Below are 15,229 nucleotides of genomic sequence, written 5' to 3'. Positions count from 1 at the left end.
ATATTTTTTAAACTGTCTAAATATATATTTATACTGTGGACCATAATAACTCTATTTTAGCATCAATGATAGCCAAGAAACTACTCAAGCATTAGGGGGTACATTTTTAGCACAGCATGAGCAGATTTAGCTGAGAGATTCCCATTAATGTCAATAAGAGATGCATGGTTCAATTTTAACACATACTGTGTTGAAAATTTACCCCAAAGCTTTTGGGCAATAGCTCCCCAAAAGAAGGGAAATTTTAAATTTTCCAACAAAAATTTAGGTTTTTCAGGATAATTACCTATTCACCATTCTTAAATTTTTGTTTTTCTAATTACACACACACACACACACACACACACACACACACACAATTACCTGGCATACCTGGCTAGCTGGAGACCAATAATACTGCAAAAAAAAAATCACAATTAAAATTAAATTCTCCTAAATAAAATATAATAAAAATTCATGGATTTTTTCACACTAAACAAGAAATTGTAGCTACTATTACGGGTAATACTAGTTTGTTACCTCGATTTTGATTTACATAAGTTATAATGGTTAAAAGAAAAACTTAAGAACAGTTACAATTATAAACATTTTTTATATTGAAAGATCTAATAAAACATAGAAAATGGTCAGGAATCTCCTGTGTCTCCTGAAAATTTGAAAAGATGTGAATATATGTCTAGATATTTAGGTCCTAGAGGAAAAAAACCGGCTAATTCATCTTCTTATACCCAGTACCTAGTAAATGGTAACTACTCAAGAAATACTTATCGAAAGCATGTACACATTTAAGCATGTATGCATTAACAGCATACATATATGCACTGAACATCTCACTCAAGGGAATGAGTATCATAAAATCTAAGAGGTCAGATTTTTTTTGAGTTAAGATCATAGGTGTTGGAATCAAACACACCTGGGTTCCCATCTTAGCTGAGGACCCTTATTCCTCACCTGTGCAATCATGGGCAAATAACTCTCTAGGTTCCAGTTTCTCTGTTGCTATATTTCTTAATATGCTATCTGGAAGTTAGACTTTTGAATGTAATGAGTTCTAATATTCTCAGAGGGACACAATTCTCTTCAATATGTTAGCAATCATGACTTTTATTCACTTAATGACTCTCTTCTCTATTTCCACAGTAAGTTACTTAATACCTTTATTTCAGATGACAATAATTTGATTACTTTATTAAACATATTTTTACTCTACTAATTTATTTTATATCTTCAGTAACAAAAGAATAGTATCATAAAATTAGCAGGAAAGATAACAAAGACTTATCATGTTAGAAAAAAAAGTAAAATAAAGCTAGACTATAAGATGCACAGGGGCAGAACTTTTTCTCTTGTTACCCTGTCCCTCAGCACCTAGAATTATAGGACATGCTCAATAAGTATTTGCTAAATGAAAAAGAGAAAATAAGCCTTTTAAACAAATGAGAATTCACACTCAACCTTCAAAGTTTTCTACTGAGCTACTGAGAAAGTTCTTTCCACTTGCTGATATTTCAAAAGTACTACTGCATTAATATATGAGCATTTGTTAGTATCAAATACTGCTCTACAACATAAATAAAAATATCAATTAAAATAGGTTATAAATTGTCTACATGCTATTTTTTGTTCTTACATGTTATTTCTTTTTTTGAAATTGAGTCTCTCACTGTCGACAGGCTGGACGACAGTGGCGTGATCTCAGCTCACTGCAACTTCTGACTCCCTGGTTCAAGCGATTTTCCTGCCTCAGCCTCTTGAGTAGCTGGGATTACAAGCACACACCACCACGCCCAGCTAATTTTTGTACTTTTAGTAGAGATGGAGTTTCACCATGTTGACCAGGATGGTCTCAATCTCCTGACCTCGTGTTTCACCCACCTCAGCCTCCCAAAGTGCTGGGATTACAGGCATGAGCCACTGTGCCTGACCTACATGCTATTTTTAAGCAATGCACTTAGTAATCTGTAAAGTCAGAGTTCCAAATGGTAATAAGAATGTTATGTGGTGCTTTAATAATTTAAACTTCTATTTAATATAATGAGTTAACGAATTATACTATGCAAATGATTAGTGAAAATTTAGTTTCTTTCCATGCCAATGTAAGTACTGTATTCACAATATTTGTCACAAACAGGAATAGTAAGAGCCAAGACAAAAATGCCAAAAAGTTTAGTATATGGTTATTGCTGTCAAAAATCTTAAATCTAAAAATTGCATAAAAAGTGTTCAGTAAAAATTTTCAAAATCAATGTAAGGTATAATATTTTGTTGCTTCCTATTTGCTTGTTGAGCAGAAGGGTCCTAATAAGTGCAATATTGGGCAGATTACCCTTCATTTTCAACAATAAAAATTACAAAAACAAGTATGTCTGAAGTCAATTTTATAAACTAGTGATTTTGCTTTTGATTTTCTAATCTGAAAATATTACATTTAATTATAGGGCTATTTATTCTTAGAAATAATCAAACCTACCTTACTACATCTTCTCAAACTTGTGTCTCTTCCTTAAAATCAGGAGAAAAGCAGGAAAAATCAGGCTGTCATTCAAACATTCCTTTTTTTTAACATGCTTATTAATCTTTTTGGTAATGCATTATTTATTTCCACTTCCAGGTATATGTTTCTCAAATATAAAATGTATTTGATTTAGTAGGTACATATGTGTACACAGAAAATGTCACTGTGTCAGTAGACTATAAGATAATTTAAAACAGAAAAAGTGGGTGATATGGTTTGGTTCTGTGTCCTCACTCAAATCTCATCTTGTAGCTCCCATTATTTCCAACTGTTGTGAGAGGAACCCAGTGGGAGATGACCGAATCACAGGGGCAGTGTTCTCGTTATAGTAAATGGGTCTCACGAGATCTGACCGTTTTAAAAATAGGAGTTTCTCTGCACAATCTCTCTCTTTGCCCGCTGCCATCCATGTAAGATGTGACCTGCTCCTCCTTACCTTCCACCATGATTATGAGGCCTCCTCAGCCACATGAAACTGTAAGTCCAATAAACCTCTTTCTTTTGTAAATTGCCCAGTCTTGAGTATGTCTTATCAGCAGTGTGAAAACAGACTATACAGTAAATTGATACCAGGAGTGGGGCATTGCTGAAAAGATACCTGAAAATATGGAAGCAACTTTGGAACTAGGTAACAGGCAGAGACTGGAACAGTTTGGAAGGCTCAGAAGAAAACAGGAAAATGTAGGAAAGTTTGGAACCACCTAGTGACTTGTTGAATGGCTTTGACAAAAATGCTGATAGTGATATGAGCAATAAGGTCCAGGCTGAGGTGGTCTCAGATGGAGATCAGGAACTTGGGAACTGGAGCAAAAGTGACTCTTGTTATGTTTCAGCAAAGAAACTGGCAGCATTTTGCCCCTGCCCTAGAGATTTGTGGAACTTTGAACTTAAGAGAGATGATTTAGGGTATCTGGTGGAAGAAATTTCTAAGCAGCAAATCATTCAAGAGGCGACATGGGTGCTGTTGAAGGCATTCAGTTTCAAACAGGAAAGAGCATAAAAGTTTGGAAAAATTTGCAGCCTGACAATGCAATAGAAAAAAAATCCATATTTTGAGGAGAAATTCAAACCAGCCACAGAAATTTGCATAAGTTAACGAGGAGCCTAATGTTAATCACCAAGACAATGAGGAAAATGTCTGCAGGGCACATCAGAGACCTTTGCAGCAGCCCCTTCCATCACAGGCCTGAAGGCCTAGGTGGAAAAAGTGGTTTCCTGGGCCAGGCCTAGGTTCCTGGTGCTGTGTGCAGCCTAGGGACTCGGTGCCCTGCTTCCCAGACACTCCAGCTATGGCTAAAAGGGTCCAACATAGAGCTTAGGCTGTGGCTACAGAGGGTGTAAGACTCAAGCCTTGGCAGCTTCCATGTGGTGTTAAGCCTATGAGTGTACAGAAGTCAAGAATTAAGGTTTGGGAAGCTCTATGTAGATTTCGGAGGATTTACAGAAACACCTGGATGCCCAGGCAGAAGTTTGCTGTAGGGGCAGGGTCCTCATGTAGAACCTCTGCTAGGGCATTGCAGAAGGGAAATGTTGGGTGGGAGCCCCCACACAGAGTCCCTACTGGAGCACCACCTAGTGGAGCTATGAGAAGAGGACCACCATCCTCCAGACCCCAGAATGGTAGATACACTGACAGCTTGCACCGTGTGCCTGGAAAAGCTGCACTCAATGCCAGCTTGTGAAGGCAGCTGGGAGGGAGGCTGTACCCTGAAAAGCCACAGGGGTGGAGCTGCCCCAGACCATGAGAACTCATCTCTTCTATCAGCGTGACCTGAATGTAAGACATGGAGTCAAATGAGATCATTTTGCAGCTCTAACGTTTGACTGTCCTGCCGGATTTTCACATGGGGCCTGTAGCCCATTTGTTTTGGTGAATTTATCCCATTTGGAATGCGTGTATTTATCCAATGCCTGTATTCCCATTGCATCTAGGCAGTAACTAGCTTGCTTTTGATTTTACAGGCTCATAGGCAGAAGGGTTTTGCCTTGTCTCAGTGAGACTTTGGACTGTGGACTTTTGAGTCACTGCTAAAATTAGCTGAGACTTTAGGGGACTGTTGGAAAGGCATGATTGGTTTTGAAACATGAAGATATAAGATTTGGGAGGGACTGGGGTGGAACAATATGGTTTGGCTCTGTGTCCCCACACAAATCTCATCTTGTAGCTCCCATGATTCCCACATGTTGTGGCAGGGACCCACTGGGAGATGACTGAATCATGGAGGCGGGTCTTTCCTGTGCTTTTCTCACAATAGTGAATGGGTCTCACGAGATCTGATGGTTTTAAAAATGGAGTTTCTCTGCACAAGCTCTCTCTTTGCCTGCTGTTATCCATGTAAGATGTGACCTACTCCTCCTTGCCTTCTGCCACAATTGTGAGGCCTCCCCAGCCACGTGGAACTGTAAGTCCAATAAACCTTTTTCTTTTGTAAATTGCCCAGTCTCAGGTATGTCTTTATCAGCAGTGTGAAAATGGACTAATACAGTGGGTTTTCCTGGGTTGCAGAATTTTTTTTTAAAAAACTATGTAACAACCTGATGACTATTTAATCTACCTCCTTCCTCCTAACCAATTTATATTATTTTTATTTCTCTGAAACAACTACAATTGAAATCTGTGATTAAAATACAGTCAATGCACCATATAACAACATTTCAGTCAACAACAGACCACATGTATGACATGGGTCCCATAAGATTATAATATCATATTTTTACTGTACCTTTTCTACATTTAGACATGTTTAGATACACAAATACTTAACATTGTGTTACAATTATCTACAGTATTCAGTAGTGTACAGATTTGTAGTCTAGGAGCAACAGGCTACACCATATAGCCTAGGTGTCTAGTAGGCTACACCATCTATCTTTGTGTACGTACACTCTATGTTTGCACAAAGATGAAATCGCTTCAGGACCCATGCCTCAGAATATATCCCCACCCCTATAATTAAGCAACACATGACTGTTATAAAAAATAAGGTAATGATTTCCTGATACATGCTTTTCTAGGTAATTCAACTTATTGAATCCTCTTAAGAATTGTTAGTTCAACTTACAGATGAGAAAAATGGGGCAAAGCAATTCAAAGTCCTTGCCAGATGTGCTGATACAGTAAGAGGAAGAGCTGGGACTACCAACTTAGGTGATCTGACTCCAAGATCTCGCCTCAACAATGAACATACATTTCTTTGTCCATGAAGATCAGCCAGTGTGGTAGGCAGTAGAATGGCCCATCAAAGATGCCCATGCCCTAAAGCTCAGAACTTATTATGTTACATGACAAAAAGGAATTAAAGTTGCAAATGAAATGAAGATTGCTAATCTGCTGACCTTTGGATGGAAAGATTATCTAAGATTATCTACATGGGTTCAATGTAATCACCCTTATAAATGAAAGAAGGTGGTAGAAGAGAGAGCTAGAGAGAAGGCAGTATGAGAAGGACCTGGCTTTGAAAATAGAGGAAGGAAGCCATGAGCCAAAGAATAAAGGCAGACTCTAGCAGCTGAAAAAGCAGGGAAATGGGATATTTCTCCTAGGATCTCCAGAAAAAAACTCTGCCCTGAAAACATCTTGGTTTTAAGCCAGTGAGAACTATTTCAGGCATCTGACCACCAGAAGAGCAAAATAATAAATTTGCGTTGTTTTAGGCCACTATGTTTGTAGTAATTTGTTACAGCAGTGTGATAGTTAATTTTAAGAGTCAACTTGGCTAGACTAGTGTTTGGCAAAACACTACTGTAGATGTTGCTGTAAAGGTATTTTTTAGATGTGATAACATTTACAGTCAGTTGACCTTCAGTAAAGACGATAAGACTTCATAATATGGGCAGGCCTTAAGAGCAGAGATGGAGGTTTCCTAATGGAGAAGAAATTCTGCCTCCAAGCCGCAACATAGAAAGGCTTGAGTTTACCAGCCTTCAAATTCAAGACTGCAAACAACAACTCTTACCTCAATCTCCAGCCTACAGGCTTGCCCTACAGATTTTGCACTTGGGAGCTCCACAATTATGTGAGCCAGTTTCTTAAAATAAATCTCTCTCTGTCTTTCTTTCTCTCCTGTTAGTTCTGTTTATCTAAAGAATTCTGATTAACACAAGTAGGAATGACACACTGATACAATTAGTAATTTAATACTGGTTTGAGTTGTTAATAAGGATCCTTAGTTATATTTTCATATAAGAAGGTACATTAGTCAGCTTGGACTTCCAGTAACAACATACACAGATTAGGTAGCTTAAACAACAGAAATTTATTTCTCACGGTTCTAGAGGCTAGGAAGTCCAAGATCAAGGTGCCAGCCAATTCATTTCCAGAAGAGGGGTATCTTTCCAGCTTGCAGATGACCACCTTTTCACTGTGCCCCATATGGAGGAGAAAGAGAGCTCTGGTGTCTCCTCCTCTTCTTATAAGAGCATTAATTCTATTGATTAGGGTTTCACCCTTAGGACTTCATTTAACCATGATTACCTTCTCACAGCTCTATTTCCAAATACAATCATTTTAGGAGTTAGGGCTTCAATACATGAACTGGGCTGCAGGGAGCACAATTCAGTGCATACCAGAGGAGAAACAATTTTTCAAAGCTTATGCATATATTTTAGTAGCTTTTATATGTAAAGTGTAAGAGAATTAGAGAGACAAAAGCACCTTACCTTACTCAGTTGCCAGAGATCTCTAGTTTACTACATTAAAATAGAATTAATTAATTTATATAGCACTTTGGAGTTTACAAAGTACTCTCAGATTACAAACAACATCCTTAATAATTATTCTCATTTTATGTATGATCAAATTTGAGCTCAATGAGATACATTAATTCTCAGTTTATTAGTCTGGCAAATAGTAAGCTGGGCCTTGGATCTAAGGCCATTGATTTTAAGTAGGCTTTGCATATTCAGATCTGTTCATCAACTGCAATACATGAGGGAAAGGGGAGGGAATTCTAGACTAACACAATATGGTGAAGTCAATTTTCAGGAATTAACCAGACATTTCTATCCTTGTCTTAGATCTAACTATAAACATATAAATGTTCTCAGGATCTTAATATAATAACAGATAACCAAAACTTTCAGTATCTTGGACATATGGGACAGAAAGTAATGCTGATGTGAAGATATTTTTCAAATTACTTAGTGATTTATTTGAAGTGGTTGTAGGGAGGACTGAAATTTTCTTTCTCCAGAATGAGACTAAAAGTTGTCCTGTATTTTCGTTGAGTGGTGTTTTTCTGGTTTCTGGAAATGCTACATCTCTAACAAATTTTTACACTTTTCACCAAAAAATGACCCCAGGGAGATGTTATAAGGCAGTATTTCAGTGTATACATTGGACTTCCAGTAACAACATACAGGCAGCCTATTCCTTAATGACACCATTCACCAGTTGTCATCTTGAACAAGCCCGTTGGTATCTTTAAGTTTCCATTTTCTTTTCACTAAATTGGGCATAAAAACATGGGACTGCTGCAAGGATTAACTAGAGAATGAATTTATAGAACTTGCCAAATATCTGACAACTCATAATTGCTAAATAAATGTGAGATGTAATTAGTATTGACTGTCAATATAAAAAATTATATTATGTAAAATATTTTAAATTCTCTGGAATATTAAATTTGCTAAGGAAAAATCATAGAAAATTGAACTGAAGAAGTTTTCATTTTTCAATCATATAGTTTATAACTGGGCAAAAGTGTGGTATGCACTATAATCAGAGTTGTAGTGTACTAGGGTGGTGCAAAGCCATTATCCTGATGAAGGACTCTAATGGCGTTTACCAAAGATTAAATTCATAATGCTTTTGTCATGTTGTAGCCTAGCCTGGGTTAAGGCCCTAGCACAGAGTGATAAGACTTCAGCAGACAGCGTCTTCAGTTAATTCTTCTAAAAAGGGGTGATGACTCAAATCCGGGAAATTATAATGATATTACACTACTTCATGGTTCACAAACTTTTCTAAGCATTACCTCACTTGATCCTTAAAACAATCTTGAGATAAAGGCAAGGCAGGTATTATAGCCCTTTTGTGATGAGGGTACTGAAGCTCTGAGAAGGTAAAATGTTGGTCCATCAGCAAATCCAGAGCTAAAATTCATATTTTGAGTCTTCTTATCCAGTGCTGTTTATGAGTCTTCCTCCAAAGTTGTTTAAGCAATTTCCAGAATCATTCATTTATAATATTATCCTATATATTTTCTTTTGTGTGTGTGTATGTTTTTGTTTTTTTGTTTGTTTGTTTGTTTTTTTGTTTTTTTTGAGACAAGGTCTCACTCTATCACCCAGGCTAGAGTGCAGTGGTGCGATCTTGGCTCACTGCAACCTTCGGCTCACTGCAACCTATGCCCCCCTGGTTCAAGTGATTCTCCCACCTCATGCTCCCAGGTAGCTGGGACTACAGACATGTGCCACCACACCCAGCTAATTTTTTGTGTTTTTAATAGAGATGGGGTTTCACCATGTTGGCCAGTCTGGTTTTGAACTCCTGACCTCAAGTGATCCACCTACCTTGGCCTCCAAAAATGCTGGGATTATAGGCATGAGCCACCACACCTGTCCCTATATATTTTCTTTTTATAATGCATAGACATAATAGTTGTCTTGTAAGTTTTTATATCGGGTTGGAGAAGAGTAAAATAATTTTAAGAAGGTATTTTACTATTAATATTGTTGGTGTGGCAGATTGGAAGTATGATATATAGACTCTGGTTACTCTACGTAGGATAGAAGCTACAATCTTCAGCCTCTGTCTTTCCTTCCCCAATCAAAAAGTGTAACTAGGAACAAGCTACTTTGCTCTCCACTAATTTGCATCCACATTTCACAACTCATTCTCCTCTGTCCTTCAAAAAAGTACCAAACCTAATACACAAAGAAAAACCTACTATTATAGGCCTTACACAAGAAGGAGAAAGAAATGAGTTAGCAGCTTTTGACGTAGAAAATTCCATTTCCAGCTCTCCTGTAAAACCCTTAAGGATCTTGGCAGTACATAATGAATATACTCTAACCACTCTTTGAAATACAAAATAGTGAAAAGTGTTTGTAAAGATCCTGTTAATCTTTGGGTCAAATATGCCTTACAATCTACTAGGGTACTTTCGTATGGTTCCACAAAAAATCTGCTGTAGATTTTTAAAAGTTAAAATAATTATTTCTTCTTTAGCAGTACAAATAGCTAAGATATTGGTCTGCCAGATACACTACCAGATTTAGTTCTAAGAAATGTGTTAATGTACTTGAAGAACAGGTAATCCAGGCCTCGAGGTTTTTAAAAGAACAATCACACAAAAGTGACCAAAGTTTCCAGGGATGTAAGGGAGTTTAGAAATCAACAGTGCTTTTATTTCCACAAGTTCCAGGGTTTACTCCTCTCTTATACCTTTCTAGATAATGAAAGAAATACCCGCAAAGGTAAGTATTGGTGGAAGCTTAAAAGGTTCAAAGCTTTAAGGAAAAGCCTTAAAAGAAATCAATTTCTATGTTCAATTTCTGTATTATCAGGAAGAAAAGTAGCCTAAAATTCCTTACTTCCTTTTTACATAGTTTCCAGACATGTAACAAAAAAAAAAAAATAAAGAGAAGGCACAGAAAGGCACTTAAGTAAGTATGTATCAGCCACTTAATATGTTGTCAGCAAAATATGTACTAAAATATTTTAAATGATCTCAAAGTAAGCAGTCATACAAACATGAAAATGGCATAGAACTTAATAGAATCATTTTCTGAATAACCAGTTCTTTTTATAGTTCACGGCTACAATCTGAGCAACTTATCATTATCTATCACCTGGAAAACTGCAGCAGGCTTCTAATTGACCTCCTGCCTTCTAGTCTTACTCCCACCGTACCGGCAGTCCATTACCCATGCATACAGCAACCACATGATCTTTTTACAATGTAAACAAGATATGTCATTCTTCCTTCTTACAATTCACCAGAAGAATTCACAAGAAAGTATTAGGTTGGTATCAAAGTAAATGCGGGTTTTGCGATTACTTTTAGTGGCAAAAACCATGAATACTTCTGACCAACCTAATTTAAAAAAACCCAAATTTCTTGCTCTGACGTCTTAGGATGCCACCTAATTTAGACCCTGCCTGTCTTCCTAATTTTTGTCTTTTACCCTACTTGGCCTACCATACTAAATGCCAGCCACACTGGTCTTTCCTACCCCTGAAATAAGCCCAATTTGTTGTTTCAGGGCTCTTTCAAACGTTATTTTTGTAGATCATCAAGAGTTTTCTTCTTTCCTATCATTTGCATCTTATTCCAAATCTTATTTTTTTAATAGACCCTACCTGAGCCTCATTCCCAAATCATTCTCTGTACCTGTATTCTGTGCTATTTTAATTATATTCAACACTATCTGGAATTATTTTACTTAGTAAGTTATTTATAATTTTTTCATAATCTGTCTCCCTCAAATGGAATTAAGCTTCATGAGAGCATGGAACAAATTGTTTATTGTTATATCCCTAGTGCCTCAGTCTTGGGACATAGTAGGTGCTCAATAAATATCTGATGTAAGAAAGAGAACGTATGATACTTCTGAACTGTATTTTTACATGATAAATATGTGGAAAATGGAAAGAAGAAGGCCAGCTTAGTCTACAAGTTCATTTGGCATTTAACTGGTTGCCAAGAAGTAGCATTATCTTGAGGATCCTTTATCATCTAAGACTGAAACAGCAGGTCTGAAAATGATTTCATGGTGGTTTAAAAAATAGCTGCCAAGAGCCCTAAACGACCCATTCAAGTATGGCTACTCTTATGTCTCTACACTCCTAACTTTCTTTCATGGTTTCCAGGAGTTGCAGGTTAATTGAAAGATGCTATTACATTTATATCTCAAGGGCTCAAAATCAAGCCCAGCCTGGTTGCCTTTGCAGCCCCTCCTTCTCCACCAGTATCACGTGAACTATACTTTTTAACATTGCTACTAACAGGCTTAGTTCTTGACCTCATAGAAGGAACTTTATACAGAGCCCTTGCCTAACATCCTGAGGCTCATCACCATGAATGGTATTTATGGCTAGTCTAGGGTGGACACTGAAAATTCCACTCTGTTCCTATGAGCAGTTTGACAGGACCTATAAAGCACAATCAATCCTGTGTCCTAGAAATGGGGTAGAAAAGCAAATACTTACCATCCATGGGGCGAGATATTAGATCACAAGTAAGGAAGGGGACCTGTGGACAGGCAGCTGCAAATTCAGAACTTGGGCAAGAACTTCCCCATGTTGAGAAGCCTGACTAGACTCAACCATATCAACCACAGGGAGTGTTCGCCTTGCTTTGAAGACTCTTCCCTCTCCGCACCCTTCCTTACTGTGATTACAAATTTCACTATCTCTTATTCTTCAAATCTTAGCTTACATGTCCCTTCCTTAGATAGCCTTCTTTCATAACCCAGGTTAGATCAAGATCCCATGTACAGATTCACCCATAAAAATGAATTGCCATTTCCAAATATAGCAGTTATCCAGTAAGTATCCATTGAATGAATTAATGAATGATACATATAATCAGATAACAGATTCAATTTCCAACAAACCATTAAAAATAGCTAATAAACATAATTTCTTAACCACAAGACTATTGACACTTGGGAGTGGATATTTCTTTGTTATGGGAAGCAGTCCTATGCATTATAGAATGATAAGCAGGCTTCCTGAACTGTACTCACTAGATTCCAGTAGTACCACCTTCAGCCCAAGTTGTGACAACCGAACAGTATCTCTAGGCATTGCCAAATGTCTCCACAAGGGCAATAAACCTTGGGTTTGAGAATCACTGGGCCAGAAATAAACTAATAGAATCAACTGCAACTGTGTTAGTAAAACTTTTCAACGAGCCAGCAAGATGATGAAGACTTTACCTCCCTTGAGTGGCAGAACTAAAGCATCCATAAGATCACTGCATGGGATCAGTGGTAAAAATCAAGGTAGGGGGCCCGGCGCAGTGGCTCACGCCTGTAATCCCAGCACTTTGGGAGGCCGAATGGGCAGATCACCTGAGGTCAGGAGTTAGAGACCAGCCTGAACGACGTGGAGAAACCCCATCTCTACTAAAAATGCAAAATTAGCCGGGCATGGTGGCACATGCCTGTAATCCTAGATACTCAGGAGGTTGAGGCAGGAGAATTGCTTGAACCCAGGAGGCGGAGGTTGCGGTGAGCTGAGATCACGCCATTGCACTCCAGCCTGGGCAACAAGAGTAAAACTCCATCTTAGAAAAAAAAAAAATTCAAAGTAGGTATACTCAGATAAAACAAAGTTAGTATATGCTAGATGGGTTTATTAATAAAGAAAAAAATAAGTACAGCAGTCCCTTGAAAAATGTCACTTTGTTCAATGTCATTCCATTAAAATGTTGATAAGAAAAATAATCAGTTCCCGGCTGGCAGGAGCCACTGTCTGTGTGGAGCTTGCACATTCTCCCTGTGTTTTGGGATTTTCTCTGGGTACTCCGCTTTCCTTCAACACCCCAAAGATGTGCACATTAGGTGAACTGGCATGTCTACAGGTTCCCAGTCTGAGTGAGTGTGGGCATCGTTGTGAGTGCCCCCTGCGATGGGATGGTGTCCTGGCCAAGGCTCGTTCCCGTCTGTGCTCTGACCTGTTAGGTTAGGCTCTGGCCACCTAAGACCCTGAACTAAAATCATTTTGTAAAAAACCACCCTACTTCTTTTTATTAATCTTTCTTAAATGTATGTATAGTTCACATTTATGTCAATGTTTAGCATTAGAAGTATTTTGGGTCTTAATTTAGAAGTTTGGTAATGTTTTTGTGACAGAAATATGCTGTAGGAACTTAACTTTTATTTATATCACTTACTCCGCGGTAAAATTGGTTTTGTTATACATTGTTTTTCGCTTAAGGTCACAGTTTCCAGAATCCTATTGACAACATTATATAAGGACTCACTGCCCAGAGTTCCCATATAATACCTGGCCTTCTCCCCTGCATGGGCACACACACAGTTCCCTCTGTTACATATATTTTTCATTCCTGTGGTACATTTTTTTACTGCTGATGAGCCAATAGCAATACATTGTTAACTAAGGGCCATAGTTTAAATTAGGGCTCACTCTTTGTGTTGTACATCCTATGAGTTTTAACAAATGTATAGTGGCATGTATCCGCCATTGCAGTGCCATATAGAGTACTCTCACTGCTCTAAAAATCTCCTGTGCTCATCTTTCTTCATCTCGCCATGATCCTCTGGCAACCACTGATCTTTTCACTGTCTCTATAGTTTGCCTTTCTCAAAATGTCATATTGTAAAATCCCGCCATATGGAATCAGACTGTGGTTTTTCACCAAGCAATATAAGATTCACTTAATGCTTACATTTCAAGCATGTAGGATGTCCCCATGTCTTTTTTTTGTGGTTTCATAGCTTATTTCTTTTTATCTCTGAATAACACTCCATTGTATGGATATGCCACTATCTGCTTATCCATACACTTATTGAAGGATATCTTGGTTGCCCCCAAGTTTTGGCAATTAAGAATGAGGCTGCTGCAAACATTAATGTGCAGGGTTTTGTTTGGACATATGGTTTCAGTTCATTTGGGTAAATATCAAGGAGCACAATTGCTGAATAGTGTGGTAAGAGTATTGTAAGAAACGGTCAAACCATACTGCAAAGTGGCTGTACCATTTTGCATTCTCACCAGCAATGAATAACAGTACCTGTTGCTCCATATCCTCACCAACATTTGCTGGTGTTGGTGTTTTGGATTTTAGTCGTTCTAATAGGTATGTTGTGGTATTTTGTTGTTTAACTTGCAATTCCATAATGTCATATAATGTTAAGTATGCTTATTTGTTATCTGTATATCTTCTGTGGTGAGTTGTAGATTTCAGTCTTTTGCCAATTTTTAAATCGGATTGTTTTCTTATTCTTGGGTTTTAAGAAGTTTTTGTATGTTTCAAATATAAGCCTTTTATCGGATATGTGTTGTTCAAATATTTTTCTCCCAGATATGACTAGATTTTTCATTAATAGCTTTTAATTTTAATGAAATTATACTTATCAGTTACTTTTCTTCCATGGACTGACGGTGATTGTGTGTATAAAAAGTCTTTGTCAAACTCAAGGTCACCTAGATTTTCTCATATGTTATTTTCTAGGATATGTATAGTTTTTCATTTTACATTTAGGTCTTGATCCACCTTTGAGTTAATTTTTGCGAAAGGTGTAAGGTGTATGTCAAGACTCATTTTTTTTTTTTTTGCATATAGATATATAGTTATTGCAGTACCAGTTGTTAAAAAAGACTATCCTCTCCCTATTAAATTGCCTTTGCACTTTTGTCAATGATCAGTTGACTACATTTGTGGGTCTATTTCTGGACTCTCTATTTTGTTCCATTTATTTTTTTAAAGGTTTTATTTTTTTCAGAGCACTTTTAGCTTCACAGAAAACCTGAGAGGAAGGTACAGAGATCTCTCATATACCCTCTGCCCCACATTATTAACATCCCACATGAGAGTGGTACATTTGTTCAATTAATATACCTGCATTGACACATCCTTATCACCTGAAGCCCATAGTTTCTATCACAGTTTTCTCTTGGTTGTGTACAAATGCATATGGGCCTGGACAAATGTATAATAATGTGAATCTACCACTGTAGTATCATCCAGGGTATTTTAATTACCCTAAGCATAGCTTTTTTGACAATAAGAATCTGACTAT

At 37.5% G+C, this 15,229-nt stretch overlaps 1 protein-coding gene across 47 annotated transcripts in view; it reads right to left on the bottom strand.

The window, feature by feature from the left end:
* The window catches only part of ADGRL3 (adhesion G protein-coupled receptor L3), an 866,327-nt gene that overhangs the window by 725,829 nt on the left and 125,269 nt on the right, over window positions 1-15,229 (bottom strand). Inside the window, exon 4 of one of the 47 annotated variants that reach the window (XM_058434485.1) lies at window positions 364-396. The exons of the other annotated variants lie outside the window; for them this stretch is intronic. The gene's annotated coding sequence lies outside the window, so the exon portion shown is untranslated. The remainder of the gene's footprint in view (window positions 1-363; window positions 397-15,229) is intronic. 47 annotated transcript variants of the gene reach the window in all.

This window comes from Hylobates moloch, unplaced genomic scaffold (genome assembly GCF_009828535.3).
Source record: "Hylobates moloch isolate HMO894 unplaced genomic scaffold, HMol_V3 SCAFFOLD_2, whole genome shotgun sequence".
NCBI classification, from domain to species: Eukaryota; Metazoa; Chordata; class Mammalia; order Primates; family Hylobatidae; genus Hylobates; species Hylobates moloch.
The sequence above is the reverse complement of the archived record's forward strand: the minus strand, read 5'-3'. Positions and strand labels throughout refer to the sequence as shown.